Source organism: Bos indicus x Bos taurus, chromosome 6 (assembly GCF_003369695.1).
Source record: "Bos indicus x Bos taurus breed Angus x Brahman F1 hybrid chromosome 6, Bos_hybrid_MaternalHap_v2.0, whole genome shotgun sequence".
NCBI classification, from domain to species: Eukaryota; Metazoa; Chordata; class Mammalia; order Artiodactyla; family Bovidae; genus Bos; species Bos indicus x Bos taurus.
The window spans coordinates 54,297,858-54,318,295 of NC_040081.1; positions in this window are offsets into that span (position 1 = coordinate 54,297,858).

Here is a 20,438-nt window from a genome sequence, read left to right on the forward strand (position 1 = left end):
CAAGACAAAGTATTAAATTTTGGTGAACTCTAGTTATAAACATTCACTTCTTAAAAATTTGTTAAGTTGAAATACATAAGTTTATTATTATATAAATGAAAAAAGACCACATTTTTCCTTCCAAATCTGTGTTACTTAAGCTTCAAAATGCTCCACATAACAATATTTTAGTTAGCTCCAACTAAATGTGCAATATTCTTGCACATTGCCAATATGTAGGCAAATATAGGGTTAAGTTCAGAGTACACTCACAATTTCAAAATATCTTTCTTCAATTCACATGAGGACCTCTCGTTCTTCTCAAAGTGTTGCAATACTATTTCTAGAAATCAAAGATGCATTATAGGATAAGCCAGTTAGATTAAAAATATAAAGATTTGAAAAGCAGCCATATCAAATAGTTTGAAAGGAACTTGGTAGTTAATACTTCAAAAATAGCACTGAAGTCTTCATAAAGTATCAGAACTATAATATTTCATAACACTAATTTATCTTGTGTTAATATTTTTATTTTGAAAGAAAAATGAGGATTAAAACATTCACTTTAGTCCCTAAGTCCTTTGCAGATTGTCTCAATTTCATCATGTTTAAAGAATGTTCCCTGTATTACAATGAGCAGTAAACAAAAAGCAAAAACAACAATAAAACATCAACAACAATAATAAGAAAAAGAACTTCAAATCTCCCTTCTGACCTGTATTTGAATTTCATTCATTATTCTTTCAGGTTTACAGTGTATGGTATACACTGCATGTACAACTCAGTGGGGTTAGGTCTAGAAATCAAGAAATCTTTCCCTCATGTCACTTTTCACTTTTTCTGCTCAAAAAATAAGTACCAAATGATCTCATAATGAGTAGATAATCTGAATAAACAACAACAATAGACAAGAGGCATTCCACACAAGTTGATGTCTTCAGCAAGTTTCACTGCTGTGTTCTTTTAAATCTTTAAGTAGCCAATACTGCCCATGTTGCACTAGTGGTAAAGAACCTGCTTGCCGATGCAGGAGACATAGAGATATGGGTTCTACCCCTAGATCAGGAAGATGCCCTGGAGAAGGAAATGACACAACATTCCAGTACTTGCCTGGAGAATCCCATGGACAGAAGAGCCCAGCGGGCCAAAGTTCTTAGCATCACAAAGAGTTGGACCTGACTGAAATGACCTAGCACACACAGCTGATTCTTTATCATTAGAATACAGCAGCAGGTGGAAGGAGAAATGGAAAGCTGTGAGTTTTTTTAAATCAAGCTAATTCTAATTATGTAGACTGATTCTTGCAACACAAATATAATCTAATTAACAAATGCACTATATATTAAAAATGACAAAGTAACAAAAATGATTTAGTGGTATATTCAAAGAATAATTTACCTACAGTTAATCTTAAGAATGTCAAGGTAATTTAACATTAGGAATTTACTAATACATTGCATTAATCAATGGATAAGTAATTTTTTTACAACTTTAATTCTTAAAATTCATTAAATAAAGGCCCATGTTTTTTTTTCTTTTTTTCTTCTCTTACTGAAATACAATTGATGTACAATATTATATCAATTATAGGTGTACAATATAGTAATTAACAATTTTTGAAGATTATACTCGATTTATAGTTATTATAAAATAAGGCTATATTTCCTGCATTGTGCATTATATCCTTGTAACTTATTTTATAAAAAATAGTTTTGTACAAAATACGCCTTTTTGGTTTGCTTTTAATTTTTAAAAATTTTAGTGGAGTATACTTGCTCTTACTTCAAGACCAAACTTGCCTGCCAGTCCAGGTATCTCTTGACTTCCTACTTTTGAATTTCAATCCCCTATGATGAAAAGGTCAATGTTACACCAGTTTCTGCTCTAAAATGAAATCAGTTATATATACACATAAAATATATTCACCCTTTTCTAGATTTCCTTCCCATTTGAGTGGAGGATTAGGTGACCATGAGTAGAGGATTAGGTGACCTTGAGTAGAGGATTAGGTGACCATAGATGTGTGGGTTTCTCTGGGCTTTCTATCCTGTCCGATTGATCTATATTTCTGTTTTTGTGCCAGTATCATACAGTCTTGATCACTGTAGCTTTGTAATATAGTCCGAAGTCAGGAAGCCTTATTTTTCAAGTTCCATTTTTCATTCCCCAGATTGCTTTGATTATTTGGGGTCTTCTCTATTTCCATACAAACTGTAAAAAAAAAAATTAATTCTGTGAAAAGTGTCTGGTAATTTAGGGATTGCATTGAATCTATAGATTGCTTGGGGTAGTATAGTTATTTTCACATATTGATTCTTCTGATACGACAACATCTCTCCATCTTTTTGTGTCATCTTTGATTTTTTCATCAGTATCTTAGTTTTCTGTGTATATGTCTTCTGCTTCCTTGAGTTTGGTTTATTCCTAAAACCAAATACTTATTCCTAAGTATTTAATTCCTTTTGTTATGGTGGTAAATGGGACTGTTTCCCTAATTTCTCTTTCTGATCTTGTGTTGTTAGTGTGTAGGAATGCAAGAGATTCCCTTTTATGACTGTTAGCATTTATCTTATATACTGAGGGGCTCCTATGTTGGATGCATAAATATTTGTAATTATTGTATATTCTTGGACTCATTCCTTGATCATCATATAGTGTCCTTCCATGTTTCTTGTAAACAGTCTTTATTTTAAAGTTTATTTTGTCTGATACAAGCATTGCTACTTCAGCTTTCTTTCGATTTCCATTTGCATGGAATAATTTTTACCATCCCCTTACTTTCAGTCTGTAAGCATCTTTAGTTTTTAAGTGGGTCTCTAATATATACAGAGCATATATATGGGTCTTGCTTTTATATTCACTCAGATACTCTACGTCTTTTGGTTGGAATATTTAATCAATTTACATTTAAGGTAATTATCAATATGTATGTTCCTATTGCCATTTTAAAAATTGTTTTGTGTTTCTTTTTCCAGGTCGATTTTCTTCCCAGTCTCTTTTGTTCTCTTCTCTTGTGCTTTTTACCTAGAGGATTCCCTTTAGCTATTGTTGTAAAGCTGGTTTGATAGTATTAAGTTCTCTTAGATTTCGCTTGTTTGTAAAGCTTTAGATTTCTTCATTGACTCTGAATGAGAGCCTTTCTGGGTAGAATTTTCTTGTTTGTAAGTTTTTCCTCTTTCTTCACTTTAAATATGTCTTACCACTCCCTTCTGGCCTGAAATCTCTGCTGAAAATTCACCTAATGTTATTCATCGCATTTCCCTTGTTGAAATTTTTCTTTGTATTTAATTCTTGTTAGTGTGATTGATATATGTCTTGATGTGTTCCTCCTTGGGTTTATCCTTTTGGGACTCCCTACACTTCCTGGACTTGGGTGACTATTTCCTTTTCCATGTTAGCAAAGTTTTCAACTATGATTTCCTCAAATATTTTATTTATTTTTTCTTTTTTTGTGACCCTTATAATTTGAATGTTGGTGCTTTTAATGTTGTCCCAGAGGTCTCTGAGACTATCCTCATTTCTTTTAACTTGTTTTCTTTACTTTGTTCTGTGGCAGAGATTTCTACCATACTGTCTTCCAGATCATTTAGCAGTTCATCTGTGTTAATTTTTCTATTTTTGATTCCTTCTAGAGTATTTTTCATTTTGGTTACTCTCTTGTTCATCTCTATCTGTTCTTTAGTTCTTCTAGGTCTTTGTTAAACTTTTCTTTTATCTTCTTGATCCATGTGTGTTAGTTGTTTCTGACTCTTTTTGACCCCATGTACTATAGCCCACCAGGCTCCTCTGTTCATGGGATTGTACAGGCAAGCATACTGGAGTGGGTTGCCATTTCCTTCTCTAGGGGATCTTTCTGACCTAGGGATCGAACCCAGGTCTCCTGCATTGCAGATGGATTCTTTACCATCTGAGCTGCCAGAGAAGCCCATGCCTCCATTATGTTTCTGATATCTTGGTGTATCTGATATCTTTACTATCATTACTCAATTCTTTTTCAGATAGATTGCTATCTCCTCTTCATTTACTTGTTCTTATAGGTTATTATCTTGCTCCTTTTGTCTGCAGCATATTTGTCATCTCATTTGTCAAACTTACTGTGTTTGTGGTCTCTATTCTGCACATTGTAGGATCACTGTTCCCCTTGCTTCTGGTGTCTACCCTCTGGTGAGTGAGGTTGGTTCAGAAGTTGTGTCCTTGTGTCCTTATCTCCTTGATGGTTGTGGGGGTTGATTGGTGTGGTTATCAAAGCCTGTCCAAGATATTGAGTAGGAGAGCTACCCTTTGCTCTGTGGTCCTCACTGCACTTTAAGAGGCCGAGTCTGCTCCCTAGTTGTTGGAGTAGGTGCCCCCAGCTCTATTTCTTGGCTGTGATTCTGATCTATAGTGTGAGGTAGAGGGGACTGTAGCACTGCCACTGGCCAGAAGTCATTGCATTTTACTCCTTTGGAGCTGTTCACCTACAAATATGTTCCATGGCTCCCCTTCTGTCTGTAGAGTGGGCTCACAAAGTAAATTTGATGGCGCTGTCCTTGGTCCTGCCTTAACTGTGGGCATGCTAGCAATTGGCCCTGATGATTCTCAGGCATTGTTTTCACTCAGCCACTGGCACTGGTACAATGAAGTTAGATTCAAATACTGCAGTAGTTGTGCACTTGGACCCACTGTGGGATCTATGAAGGCAGCTTGAATTCTGGTCTGGTCTTACCCATATGTGTACATGCCCATAGAGCCCACGGATGCTACATTCAGAACTGCCCCAGCTGCAAGAGCACTTATTCTTTTGGATGTTTCACAGGGAATGAATTTATTAACAGAAAGCCATCAGCTGAGGTGTAAATCCCCCAGTTTGCACAGCTGTGAGAAGAGATTTCGGCTCTTTGTGTAGTTCCTAGTGTTGTGGTCATAACACTTCTTTGGGATGGATTTCCTAGTAGGGGTAGTTATCTGTGTACTCCCAGGTTCTGGCACCCACTGATGGATTTCCTAGTCATGCAAACTTTCTACTTTCTCCCAGGACAGTAGGGTGAGTCTCAGCACTCATTGGCAGGCTTTCCAATATTGAGAGCTATCCTGAGACAGCAGGGAGTGTTCCAGTACCCACTGATGAATTTCCTAAGAGAGAGAGAGAGCTATCTTAGTGCTCTCAGGGCAGCAGGGTGAGTTCTGGCATCTACCAATGGACCTCTTAGATGTGGAAGCCATCTGCATCTTCCTGAGATAGCATGGGCAGGTTTTGAGGCCCACTGACAAAAGTCTGAGTGGCTGAATCTGTCTCCACACTCTCCAGGTCAGTGGGGGTGGGCCCTGTGGCCTGTTGGAAGAGTTGCTGGTCCTGTGGCCCACTGGCAGTATTTCTAGTCTCAGTAGCTATTCACACTCTTCTAGGTTAGATGGGGTGGGGCTTTGTGTTTGCCCATACATCTGTAAGAGGCACTGGCAATTCATGCCAACCCCCATAGCTCCATAAGTGTGTCCTGTTGCCTTGGAACACTCACAAGGAACAAAGCTTTATGGTAGTGCTTCCCCTCTCCTCATGCACTTCCCAATAATAGTGACTTGCCTCTGGAGGCCTCAGTTTCTTCCTAGTACACACTCAGTTGCCATGGCCCAAACTCTTCAGGCTCTTTCTGCACCTAAGCCTGGTCCTCTCCCTGGGACTGAGCTTCAGCACTGGACAATTTTTATGATAATTCTTAGAATGTTCTCCCTCCATTTAGCAGTACAGGAAGATATATATTTGTATATTTATCATATTTTGTATTGCACATTCCTACTAGTTGGACCATGTTTTGTTACTTGACCCCAATATAGCCATCAACAGAAGGCCAATGACACATGATATGGTCTAATGTCAGAGTCAAGCTTAGACCAGATCTCTATTCTAGACGTAATGCATAAATCAAATCAACCTGTTTTATTATTACAGATGTAGGAAATATAAACTGAAAAGAATATTTTGTGAGAGGATAAAGGGATATAGAATTTAAAATGCAAAAGCTATGTCCCAGTTGAAAATATGAGTGTTCATAAGGCATAGTACAGAGGATATTTCAGCATGAGAATATAAAAATAGAAAGAATAAATGAAGTAAATTGAACCATGGATTTAACACAGTCACTGGACCAAGAAACAAACACAACTAGAATCAATGTTGAGATTTCAAAACTGCTATCAGTCTTTTAAATTTTCTCTTATATTATGAAACATTTCAATTTTTGATCATTTGTGTTAAAAGCTGCAAAAACTACTTACTATACTCCATTCACTTATTGATTCTAAAAATTTAACTGTGTGTAAACTGTTCTTTGCCAGGCACAATTGCAGGCACTGGGGATAGGGTGATGAACAAGTTAAACATATATTTCATGGTACCTGCATTCCAGAGGAGGAGACAGAAAGTCAAAAACTAAATATATAAATAAATACTGTAACATAGCACATGATGAATACTATGAGAAAATATGTCAGATGTAGTTAACACAAAATTGTGAACTTTAAAAAAAATGTCCTTCCACATCTCCTCCCCATCTCCTTCAGAGTATATGACCTTTACCCTAGTCATTGTAAGAAATGTAGTTGCTTGTAGTTAAAATACGGTTCACTATAGAAAGATTATAAAGGAAAGGAAAGAGACAATATTCAGTTTCCAACACACTGAATAGAATTTTTCAGGGAACCTATAACCTCAGCTAGATTGTTATCTTGAAGGAAGATATTTGAAATTGCCTCATGACCTTTTTCCTCACCCAAAAACTTCCACTAAAGTTGCAGGAACTAAGGCTTGGAAACATCTCCTAGGAGCCTCCTACTGTCTAGAGAAAATAACCTCCCTATGATACTGGAACCATATTTCTGTCCCTTATGAGCAGACTAACTAACAGATGCATGGCAATGAGATAAATACTACTACTAATAAATGCAACAACAGCAAAGGGAAAACTCTAGAGAGCCTGGGAGTTGAGGAAATTATTAGAGAAAAAAAAAAAAAAAAGAGAGAGAGGGAAGACTGTAAATTGAGCCAATCTGGCCCATTTTTTTCCTCCTCTTTGGGCTTTAGCTCAAGGGATTAGACAAATGAGAAGTAAAGTACATAGCTCTCATACACCCACTCATCAATTAAAACTCTAGAAAAACAGCTGCTCTTTGGCTTCCTCAGTGCATGCCCATAGTGTAGGTATAGATCAACCCTACTGACACACTGGGGTCAAAGTTGACCCCAGGTTTGTCCCACTCTTGAGCACCCAGGGTTTGTCCCACTCTTGAGTGGGTGGACATGGAGTTGACAGTTAGTGAATGCAGTATGGGGCTCCCTGCAGCAGGGTAAGGTAGGTGCACCACCCTGAGAGATAGGGGATAGAAATCATAGGGACTGAGCATCGTAGGAGGCAGGATGAAGCCAAGACAGTTGGAAATTAATGGCCTAGACAAGCTGAGGGACAGTTTCAGATCTCTGCCACAGATGCTAATCAGACCAGGAGTGATCAGATAGACAAAAGGATCATGGGGAAGCAGAGAAAATCAAGCCAACAAAACTACTTATCTCCTGCAGGTCTGTGTGGGGCACAGACTTCCCCACACCAAAAAGGGACACTGTCTCAGAAAAAGGAGCTAAGGGAAGAGAATCTCATTTGAAAAATGAAGCATGATATCACACAGACTTTGAGGGCTAATAAAAAGACAACTTGAATGTACTGGTTCAAAGATTAATCCTTGAAATGAACACTTCATCTTTCATTTAGGAAAAGTATAGATGTCTTATGATCAATGATAATGTGGGTTGATAGACAGAAATTTTTAAAATATTTTATGCTGCTGCTGCTGCTAAGTCACTTCCGTCATGTCCGACTCTGTGCGACCCCATAGAGGGCAGCCCACCAGGCTCTCCCATCCCTGGGATTCTCCAGGAAAGAACACTGGAGTGGGTTGCCATTTCCTTCTCCAGTGCATGAAAGTGAAAAGTGAAAGTGAAGTCGTTCAGTCGTGTCCGACTCTTAGCGACCCCATGGACTGCAGCCTACCAGGCTCCTCCCTCCATGGGATTTTCCAGGCAAGAGTACTGGAGTAGGATGCCATTGCCTTTTCCAAAAATATTTTATAGTACATACTTAAATTTAACAGTTTCCCTCTATATACCTTTCTAGTTTTTTTTTTTTTTTTCCTTTTTTCCCCCTATGAGGCTCAAATACAAAATAAGAGTTTAATAAGGCTTAGTCTCTTTTCTATTATCCCATTTACATTTATTTAGATACTATTATTATTTTATGTTCCTTTGTTTATGACCTTATATATCCATAGCTATTTATTCAAGAAATATTTATTAATATAATTTTTGCACAGCACAATGCTAGACTCTGAATATAGCAGTCATGAATAAAACCATGGTGCCTCCTCTTCCAAAGCTTATATTCTTTATACATGTTACAATGTTAAAACAATCAATTGTGCAATTAATTACTAAAATATATTAGTAATAAGAACAAAAGTTAATAATGCTGATGAGACCTCTTATGCACTCAGTTAATCATTTATATACAACATATTTTTAAATTACTAGTAACATTGATGAAGAAGAGAAACCAGCCCTGGGCAATTTAAATAAAGAAATATAAGATTCCATGAAACATTACTGAACTAAACTTTTAAAATATAGTCTGCTTTATTTCTACTGAAAGTCAGATCTCAGGAACACTGTGAGAAACAGAGGTAGCGGTGGGGACTTTGTGCAGGAAAGTAACTAAAACTTCTTTCTAGTCAAAATTGTCTCTTTTGAAAACCTTTTTAAGGGGAATATGTAAACACATTACCTTAAACTTAAAGTCAGTATTTTTTCAAAGTGAAGTAGTATATATAGTATATTAATCTGTAAGAATTTATAATTGCATTTTTCCTTATCTAAGTCAGAATTTTTAAGGTATAATTTAAACACAGTGAAATATATTCCATTTAGCTGTAAATTTGTTATGCACACATATATTCAATACACACATATAAATATATATAATATATGTTTAATGTATACTCACGCAGATACATGCATGTAAAAGTTCCCACGCCCAGCTGTGTTGTGAATTCCCTTCCCTCTACCCCTGTTCCCTGGGACTACTAATATGATTTCTGAACTTTTAGTTTCACCTTTTTCACAAGAGCATGTAAATGGTAACATTCAGGTTATAGCCCCTTTGGTCTGACTTATTTAGCCTTATGCTTTTGAGATACTTCATGTTGTTACATGAAATCATTATTTTTTTCTTATTCTATTGTACTGATGTATCACAGTTTGCTTATCCATTCACCAGTTGATGGACATTAGGTTGTATTCTATGTTTAATGATTATAATATAAACATTCACATAAGAGTCTTTGTGAAGGCATATATTTTTATTTTTCTTGGGTAAATATCTCAGATTAGGATTCTTAAATGATGATAGTTTATATTTAATTGTAAAAGGTTATATAATTTTGAATTCCTATTAGAAATATATAAAAGTTAAATTTGCTACATGCTCTCATCAACAATTGGTAATACAATTTTTAAAATTTTCTAATAGGTGTGTGTTATTCATTTTGATGATGGTTCAAAAATTATTATATTTCACCTATCAAATTAAACTGGCAAACTTTTTCTTTATAATGGTAATTATATGCAATTAAGATCAAAAAATTACTTTCAAAGTTTTTCTAAAATTTTTTCCATTAATGTAAATTGAAGATTACTTTAACTTTGAGAAACAATGGAATTAATGCATGTATTTGTTACTTACTAAGAAATATTTTTAAGCTAATCATCTAAATTTATGCTGTTTAATATTCCCTGTAAAAGTTATTAAATTTGGAAAATCACAAAGAAAAACATTGCTTAAAAAAGAAGAATACATAAAAGTAATAAATATTTTGCCATTTTCATACTCTTTACTTTGTTCCAACATATAGACATGGCTTAGCAAACAAATCTTTGTCTGTATAAATCTTCAACAAACAAATTTTCCCCAAAAATAAAATAAAAGTAAATATTTATAACCAGTTTAAAGAAATGTCAAAGTTCTCATATAAAGCAATACCAGGGTACCCAATGATTTTTTAGTTCCCAATCCTTGCCACCCCACTTTTGATTAATGTAGCTAAGGTGAAATGTTTACAGTTACTGAAATAAATCTGGACTAGAGGATGGGGGAAGGTTTGGGAAGTCATCTCTGAGTAAATGCAGTGGAATTAAAATTCTCCAAGAAGAGAGAACAACGTGTTATTTATATATATTATATATATATATATATATATAATATAAAACAACATTAAAAACTTCATGACAATTAACATTTCTTGTCATTTTCCATTTCATAAGCTATGTAAACAAATTTAATCTCTGGACTGATTTTCGAACAATTTACTTAATGCTATGATTAAAATACTATCAAATAATTCACCACTGTCTGATTTAGCAAAATGTGATATATCAGAGACATACATGCACCATACATCCTTAACAGGAAACTCACTTTAACAGCCTTAAAATGCCATGAACCAACCAAAATCTTGTTAGAATAAATATTCTGATTTAGTATGTCCAGGTAGAATCTACATTTCTACCTAAGTCTTTTGTTTTGCTGTTCAGTTTCTAAGTTGTGTCCAACTCTCTGTGATCCCATGGACTGCAACATGTCAGGCTTCCCTGTCCTTCACTATCTCCCCGAGTTTGATCAAATTATGTCCACTAAGTTGGTGATACTGTCTAACCATCTCATTCTCTGCTTTCCTCTTCTCCTTTTGCCTTCAATCTTTCCCAGCATTAAGTTCTTTTCCAATGAATTGGCTCTGCATCAGGTGGCCAAAGTATTGGAGCTTCAGCTTCAGCATCAGTCCTTCAAATGAATATTCTAGGTTTATTTCCTGTAGGATTGACTTGTTTGCTTTCTTTGCAGTCTAAGGGACTCTTCAAGAGTCTTCTCTAGTAACATAATTTGAAAGCATAAATTCTTTAGCACTCAGCCTTCTTTATGGTCCAACTCTCACATCTGTATATGACTACTGGAAAAACCAAAGCTTTGACCTTTGTCAGCAAGGTTATATCTTTGCTGCTTAATATACTGTTTAGGTTTGTCATAGCTTTCTTTTCTTAAAAGGAGCAAGTTTCTTTTAATTTCATGGCTGCAGTGATTTTGGAGCCCAAGAAAATAAAATCTGTCACTGTTTCTGTTTTTTTTCCCATCTATTTGCCATGAAGTTATGGAACTGGATTCTGTGATCTTAGTTTTTTGAATACTGAGTTTTAAACCCACTATTTTCACTCTCCTCTTTTACCCTCATCAAGAGGCTCTTTAGTTCCTATTCACATTCTGCCATTAGAGTGGTATCATCTACATACCTGAGGTTGTTGATATGTCTCCTGGCAAACTTGATTCTAGTTTGTGATTAACCTAGCCTGGCATTTCGCATGATGTACTCTGCATATAAGTTAAACCAGTGACAATATACAGCCTTGAAGTACTCCTTCCCCAATTTGGAGCTATTCATATTTGTTCCAAGTCTGGTTCTAATTGTTGCTTCTTGACCTGCATACAGGTTTCTCATGAGACAGGTAAGGTGGTCCAGTATTCTCATCTCCTTAAGAAGGCATGTCTTCAACTCAGGTCTTCAATTTTCTCTCCTCATCCTACTGGATCTTTCATATGTATTTGATTTCTCCTAGAAATGTTTTTGTCACTTGGCTTGAAGCAGTCTCCTGATTCTTCTTTCTACTTCATTGGCTTCTCCTCAGACTCTTCAGCAACTGAACATATGAGTACTGGAAAGCCGCAGAGTTCAATCTTTGGCATTCTTCTTTATTCACACTTACTCACCCAGTTTCATTGATTTAAATAGGATCTATTTCACAGATGTGTATCTCCTAACAATATTCTGAACTCATGAGTTGAATGTACTATAGCATTCTTAACATTTTCCCTTGTAACAGACAATTCAAAAGTAAAGTGCTATAAACACAGTGATCAGCAATCTCTGTTTCTCATTTCCTCCAAGGCACATATTCTGTCTCCCACCTTAGCAAGCTGCAATTTCATCTTTCCATTTGCTTGTTCTAAATCACTGAGAAATCATTTTGGGATTTCTTTAGTGTTTTTTTCTTTTTTTCCTTCACATTTTCCTTAAATGAATCAACAAATTTGGATAGTTCTGCTTTTATCATATATCTAGAATTTGAATATTTATCACCATTTGTCTAATTAACATTTTGTAAATAGCTGCCATCATGTCACATGCAGGAAAATGCAAGAAGCTAATTTTATTCTCATTACTTATAATTTAATTTTTTCCCAACACAGAAGCCTGAATCCTTTAAATGTGTGATTTATGCTGCCACTACCTACTCACCTACTCAATAACCTTTAAAAGTTTGGCCTCTCACATGATTCATAATTAAAGCCAAAGTGCTCCTTATTGTCTAACATGATGGACATAGTCCTGTCTCTGTTGCCTGTTTAATCTTACCACCCACTACCCTCCCAGCTCATTCTTTCCTGTCACACCAGTAGCCCTGATGATCCCCAAACATAACAGGCTCATTCCTGCATCAGCTCCTTAAGCTGGAAAGCTTTCTGGCACATATAAGCACGACTTCCTTAGTTTTTTCTTTTTCTTTTTTTTTTTTTTGCTTAAACCCCATCCACTAAATTAATGTTTCCTTACTTCTATATTTAAAATTGTAAATTCTCTCCTCTCACATGTTCATTGGCCATATATTCTTTATCTGATTAAATAAAGAATTATAGCTCTTTCACCATATGACACACTACATGCAATTTTTTCTTTTCTTCTTTCATTGAGTGTCTCTTTCCTGCTAGAAGATAAACTTCATGAGAACAAGACTTTTTATTTGCTTCATTTATATCTTTATTGCCAGACTGGCACATATAGTAGGTATTCAATAAATAACTGCTCAATAAATAAATGAGAGTAAGGGAGGATAACTGATGATCGCTTCAACTTTAAGTGAAATCAAAGTATGTCACCATAACAGTGATGTGTCAAACATCCATTTTTGGTAACGGAATGCAAATATTTAGTAATTTTAAATAGAGGGATATTAAAGTCATGCAATACTAAAAACAAATAGTAATTATTGAAAAACTATGGCAAAAATGAAATGCTATTGTGGCTTAGAAGTATGCAGGACTGACGATCATATTTGACAGTAAGTCTTAGAAGACAGTAATTTCAAGGAATCTATCTTCAAAGAATAACCACATCTATGCATAAAAATATATGTATCAACTGTGATTATTATATCTTAATATGAAATGGTAATCAACTAGAAACATCTTAAATATCCCTTAAAAGAAGAGTAGGAAAATAGTATGTTATTTATGTACAATGAATAAAATGGAAGTCATTAAAAATAATTAACACCTACATGGTCTGAGAGGGAAAATCTATGAAGTGGCTATACATTATAAAAAGCAAAAAAAAAACCCAAAAGATATATGAAAGCATGATCTAATTTCTACTAAAATGAAATATCTGTTTAATGTGTGTGCATGTGTATGCACATGCAAATGTGAGTGTACTAACACATACACGTGTAAAAATGTTAGCCATGTTTATTTCTGTGGGGGAGTTAGAAATGTAACAAACCAGGGCCATAAAAGATTCAAAATGTGTATTCTATATAATTATTATATATTTTATAAATCATTTACAGTTAGACCGCATTCATGAATTAACACTTCTTTTTTAAAATAGCAGAAAATTTCAACCTAGGTTCAATATGTTAGAAACATTTAAATTTCAATGAAATTAAAAGAATAATGAATGCACCTACAAAAAGCAATACCTATCTAAGACTTGGAAAGAGAAACCTCTTTCAGTATCTGGAAGCTACTTATTTTTCACATGAATGCTTAGAAAGTTTAACAGAAGTGTAAAGTAGGCAAAAAATCTATCATTAATTCTACAACTGGTTATAGAATCTATCAAGTTTTATCCTTTCACAATTCCCCTACTATGTATGAATCCATAGCTTTGTCTATTTTAGTTTATTATTCTACATCCATCCTTTTCTTCATCTTAGATTCATTTATATGGATACACTCTTCCTTTATAATCAATCCCTTTCTCAGTGGCAGTCACAACAAAGCAACCCTAATAGCTAATATGGGAGAAGTGTTAATGGACTAAAAATAACACTTATATGACTTCCGAAAGAGTCTAACACTATAACAGCCCTAACATCCCCTAAGAAAACTTATGCTACAGAATGTGAGAACATTTTGAACTGTTATAATTTTCTTGCTCTCCAGTATAATGGCTTCCAGATGGCTTCCTATTAGAAAATACTGCTCATGGAGGATAAATTTGGAATTCCATTCAGAGTTTGTAAACATCTTTGAATATTAATGTGTATTGCTGATAATTTAATATTTAAAGGTAATTATTTTACTCATTCTCAATAATGCATGGTATTTTAAACTAAATGTGTCCCCTTTATGACATTGTTTATGCACATCAAAAAGAAATATATGACATCCAAAATTGCATTATATCTGAAGTATCAATATACTGTAAAGAGTACAAATAAATTTCAAGAGTAACTTTTAATTACAATATTGTTAAAAGGATTTGTGGCAAAAATATAAGGGATTTATATTGGCAATTTTCCTCACCCATCATATGACTCCATATGATGCCTATGACTCAATAAGGTAGCAGGTATATTAGAAAGTAGGTATAGTAGTCAATATAATGGATTCCCAAAGATATGAGTGTCTCAATCTCCAGAGCCAAAGGGAATTGTCAGATATGATAAATGCTGAGAACTTTGAAATGGGACTATTAGACTAGATTATCCAAGTGGATCCAATCTACCCACATGAATCCTAGAAAGCCTGGAACCTTTCTTCATTGTGGTCAGAGGGAAAAATTCAAAGAAGTAGGAGAAAATAAAAGGTAGAGGCAATATTTCTGACTTTAAAGAAAGATGGTAAGAGGCACAAGTCAATGAACACAAGAAGCTTCAGAAATGGAAAAGAAATAGAAAGCTTCTTCCAAGGAGCCTCTGGTAAGGAAATTAGCCTCACTGACAACTTGATTTTAGCCCAATATTTCCATGTTGGACTTCTGATCAATAGAACAGTAGGATAGAAAATTTGTGCTGTTAAGTCACTAGGTTCGTGGTAAGTTGTTTCAGAAACCATGAATAAGTAGCACATAAGAATACAAGATAAATAAGATAAGCCCATTCTTCTTAAGTGATTAACCAGTATAATAACGGTATGTCTTATCCAAGTATTAACAGTGAAAATAATGACAAGAAGGAAAAGGAAGAGGATAACCGGTAGCATAGCATTCACTGAGTGGTTCCTCAGTCAGTTCAGTCTTTCATTCCTGTCCAGCTCTTTGCGACCCCATGAACTGCAGCAAACCAAGCCTCCCTGTCCATCACCAACTCCCGGAGCTTACTCAAACTCATGCTCATTGAGTTGGTGATGCCATCTAACCATCTCATTTTCTGTTGTCCCCTTCTCTTCCCATGTTTAATCTTTTCCAACATCAGGGTCTTTTCAAATGAGACAGTTCTTCAGGTGGCCAACGTATTGGAGTTTCAGCTTCAGCATCAGTCTTTCCAATGAATATTCAGGACTGATTTCCTTTAGGATGGACTGGTTGGATCTCCATGCTGGCCAAAGGACTCTCAAGAGTCTTCTCCAACACCACAGTTCAAAAGTATCAATTCTCTGGTGCTCATCTTTCTTTATAGTCCAACTCTCTCATCCATACATGACTAGTGGAAAAACCATAGCCTTGACTAGATGGACCTTTGTTGGCAAAGCAATGTCTCTGCTTTTTAATGTTCTGTTTAAGTTGGTCATTACTTCCCTGGTGGCTCAGACGGTAAAGCATCTGTCTACGATGCGGGAGACCCAGGTTCGATCCCTGGGTTGGGAAGATCCCTTGGAGAAGGAAATGGCAATCCACTCCAGTACTATTGCCTGGAAAATCCCATGGACAGAGGAGCCTGGTAGGCTATAGTCTATGGGGTCGCAAGGAGTCGGACACAACTGAGCGCCTTCACATTCACATTAGGTTGGTCATAACTTTTCTTACAAGGAGCAAGTGTCTTTTAATTCCATGGCTGCAGTCACCATCTGCAGTGATTTTGGGGCCCCCAAATAAAGTCAGTCACTGTTTCCACTGTTTCCCCCTCTATTTGCCATGAAGTAATGGGACCAGATGCCATGATTTTAGTTTTCTGAATGTTGAGTTTTAAGCCAACTTTTTCACTCTCCTCTTTCACTTTCATCACGAGGCTCTTTAGTTCTTCTTCACTTTCTGCCATAACGGTGGTGTCATCTGCATACCAGAGGTTATTGATCTTTCTCTGGGCAATCTTCATTCTAGCTTGTGCTTCATCTAGTCCAGAATATATCATGATGTACTCTCCATATAAGTTAAATAAGCAGGGTGACAAAATACAGCCTTGATGTACTCCTTTACCAATTTGAAACAGTCTGTTTTTCCATGTCCAGTTCTAACTGTTGCTTCCTGACCTGCACACAGATTTCTCAAGAGGCAGTTCAGGTGGTCTGGTATTCCCATCTCTTTAAGAATTTCCCAGAGTTTGTTGTGGTCTTCAGTCACAGGCTTTGGCCATAATCAATAAAGCAGAAGTAGATGTTTTTCTGAAACTCTCTTGCTTTTTTGATGATCCAGCGGATGTTGGCAATTTGATCTCTGGATCCTCTGCCTTTTCTAAATCCAGCTTGAATATCTGGAAGTTCTTAGTTCACGTACAGTTGAAGCCTCGTTTGGAGAATTTTGAGCATTACTTTGTTAGCATGTGAGATGACTGTAGTTTTGTAGTAGTCTGAGCATTCTTTGGCATTGCCTTTCTTTGGGGTTGAAATGAAAACTGATCTTTTCCAGCTCGGTGGCCACTGCTGCATTTTCCAAATTTGCTGGCATATTGAGTGCAGCACTTTCACAGCATCAACTTTAAGGATTTGAAATAGATCAATGGGAATTCCATCTCCTCCACTAGCTTTGTTCATAATGATATTTCTTAAGGACCACTTGATTTCACATTCCAGGATGTCTGGCTCTAGGTGAGTGGTCACATCATCATGACTATCTGGGACACGAAGATCTTTTTTGTATAGTTCTTCTGTGTATTCTTGCCACCTCTTTTAATATCTTCTGCTCTGTTAGGCCCATACAATGTCTGTCCTTTATCGAGCCCATCTTTGCATGAAATATTCCCTTGTTATCTCTAAATTTCTTGAAGAGATCGCTAATCTTTCCCATTCTTTTGTCTTCCTCTATTTCTTTGCATTGATCACTGAGGAAGGCTTTCTTATCTCTCCTTGCTATTTTTTGGAACTCTGCATTCAAATGGGTATATCTTTCCTTTTCTACTTTGCCTTTTGCTTCTCTTCTTTTCTCAGCTATTTGTAAGGCCTCCTCAGATAACCATTTTGCCATTTTGCATTTCATTTTCTTGGTGATGGTCTTGATCACTCCCTGCTGCACAATGTCACGAACCTCTGCCCATAGTTCTTCAGGCAGTCTATCAGATCTAACCCCTTGAATCTATTTGTTACTTCCCCTGTATAATCATAAGGGATTTGATTTAGGTCTTACCTGAATGGTCTAGTGGTTTTCCCTACTTTCTTCAATAGACACCAAGAATATTTCTGATTGTTTCACACAAATAAACTTGAAAGCAATACTTGTATTTATTAAATATATACAGCTGTTGTTGTTCAGTCATCAAGTTCTGTCTAACTCTTTACAACCCCACGGACTGCAGCATGCCAGGCCTTCCTAGTCCTCACCTTCTCCTGGAGTTTTCCCAAATTCAAGTCCACTGCATCGGTGATGTCATGCAGCCATCTCATCCTCTGTCACCCTCTTCTTCTGCTTTCAATCCTTCCAGCATCAGGGTCTTTTTCAATGAGTGTCTCTCTCTATATATGTGTGTGTGTGTGTGTGTGTATGAGACTGCCAGGCTTCCCTGGTGGCTCAGACTGTAAAGAGTCCACCTGCAATGTGGGAGGCCTAGGATCAATCCCTAGGTTGGGAAGATCCCCTGGAGATATGAATGGCAACCCACTCCAGTATTCTTGCCTGGAAAATCCTCATGGACAGAGGAGCCTGGAGGGCCACAGTTCATGGGCTCTCAAAGAGTCTGAAATGACTATGGGACTAAGCACACATGCATGAGATTGTCATTTTTATATAGACAATAAAACTGAGGCACAAAGACACACTATATTTTGCCAAAGATCACATACAAAGGGGCTGGTAGAACTGGAATTCAGAATCAGGCATTTAACTTGTGAGGGGTTGAATCACATCTTAAAATAAAAAATAAAGTTTGGCAAGTAGACAAAAGTTAAAAATGGAATTCTATTCAAAGTTTGTGAAGTGTTTTGAAAAGTTCTCTTTCTTGGTAATTAAAAAAAAAAAAATCTTTAATGAAGTCAAAAAAAGTAGGGCCTGGCTCAAAGATACTCCAACTACACTGATTGATAGAAATTGAATGAGTTATGTATTAGAGATGAGCACTCTCTGTCCATATTAAAGCAGACCCTAGCAAACAGAAGAAACAATGCATACTTAAATTTATGTATTCAAAATTATTGATTATGGGGGCTTTACAAATTGGGTTTTAAAATCTGAGATGACATAAGTTGGTTAAGGAGGCCATATTTTGTGGGGTTGGGTGACTGGCAAAACTTAGCAAGCTGTTGAATATTAATTAAAGTGAAAACATGGAATTAAGGACAAACATTCCAAAGAGTTTGCACCCATTAATCTAAGATAGCTGTACCATAGATAAGTAGATAAGTGAAGTAAAGATAGACTTATCTCTATTTATCTCAAATAAAGGTCACTATCTGTGAATCACTGCCATATATACGGCATTCAAGGTTGTCTAAATCTTCTAGAAAGAGAAGGAAAGGAGAGTGAAAGGGTAAGGTTAGAATTCCGAAGAGTAATACCCATTAGAGGGTAGAAGAAAGGAAGTCTACATGAGTGGACTATGGTAGGAGGGGTGAAATCGCATTTAGAATCAAACCCCATACCCACCAGAAATACTCAGAGGGCTCAAACAAACCTTTGTTGCACCAGGACCCAGAGACCCTATGAGACTGAGACAGAACTGTGTTTGAGTATCTCCTGTGGAGGTACATGTCAGCAGTGGACTGTTGCAGGGGCATGGCCTCTGGGTGCAGAGGACCTGGGTATGGCATAAGCCTTCTTGGAAGAGGTCACCATTAAGTCCGCCAGAAAGCCCAGGACTTACACAGGACTGGGAAACAAACTCTTCTTGGGCACAAACAGAACCTTGTGCACACTAGGACCCAGGAGAAAGGAGCGGTGACCCAACAAGAGACTGACCCAGACTCGCCCATAGTGCCCAGTAGTCTCCAGTGGATGCGTGGGTCAGCAGTGGCATGCTGAGAAGGCTGGGGGCACTGACTGTAGTAGTGCATGCATGGGACATGTTGATGGAGGTCGCCATTATCTTCATTACCTCCACCATAGCTTGGACAAAGGTAAATAACAGGGAAGGAACACAGCTCCATCCACCAACAGAAATTTGGATTAAAGATTTACTGATCATGACCCCACCCATCAGAACAAGACCCAATTTCCCCCTCAGTCACTCTCCCATCAGGAGCCTTCCATAAGCCTTCTATACTTCTCCATCAGAGGGGAGACAGACTGAAAACCACAATCACAGAAAACTAACCAACCTGATCACATGGACCACAGCCTTCTCTAACTCAGTGAAACAATGAGCCATGCCATGTAGGGCCACCCAAGACGGATGGATCATGGTGGAGAGTTCTGACAAAACATGGTCCACTGGAAAAGGGAATGGCAAACCACTTCAGTATTCTTGCCTTGGGAACCTCATGAATAGTATCAAAAAGCAAAAAGACATGACATTGATAAATGAACTCCCAGGTCGGTAGGTGCCCAATATGCTACTGGAGACCAGTGGAGAAATAATTCCAGAAAGAATGAAGAGACAGAGCCAAAGCAAAAACAATGCCCAGTTGTGGATGTGGCTGGTGATGGAAGTAAAGTCCAACATTGCTGTAAAGAGCAATATTGCATAGGAACCTGGAATGTTGGGTCCAGAATCAAGGAAAATTGGAAGTGGTCAAACAGGAGATGGCAAGAGTGAACATTGACATTTTAGGAATCAGTGAACTAAAATGGACTGGAATGGGTGAGTTTAACTCAGATGACCATTATATAAACTACTGTGGGCAAGAATACCTTAGAAGAAATGGAGTAGTCATCATAGTCAACAAAAGGTCTGAAACACAGTACTTGGACGCAATCTCAAAAATGACAGAATAATCTCTGTTCATTTCTAAGGCAAGCCATTCAATATCACAGTAATCCAAGTCTATGCCCTGACCAGTAATGCTGAGGAAGCTGAAGTTGAATCGTTC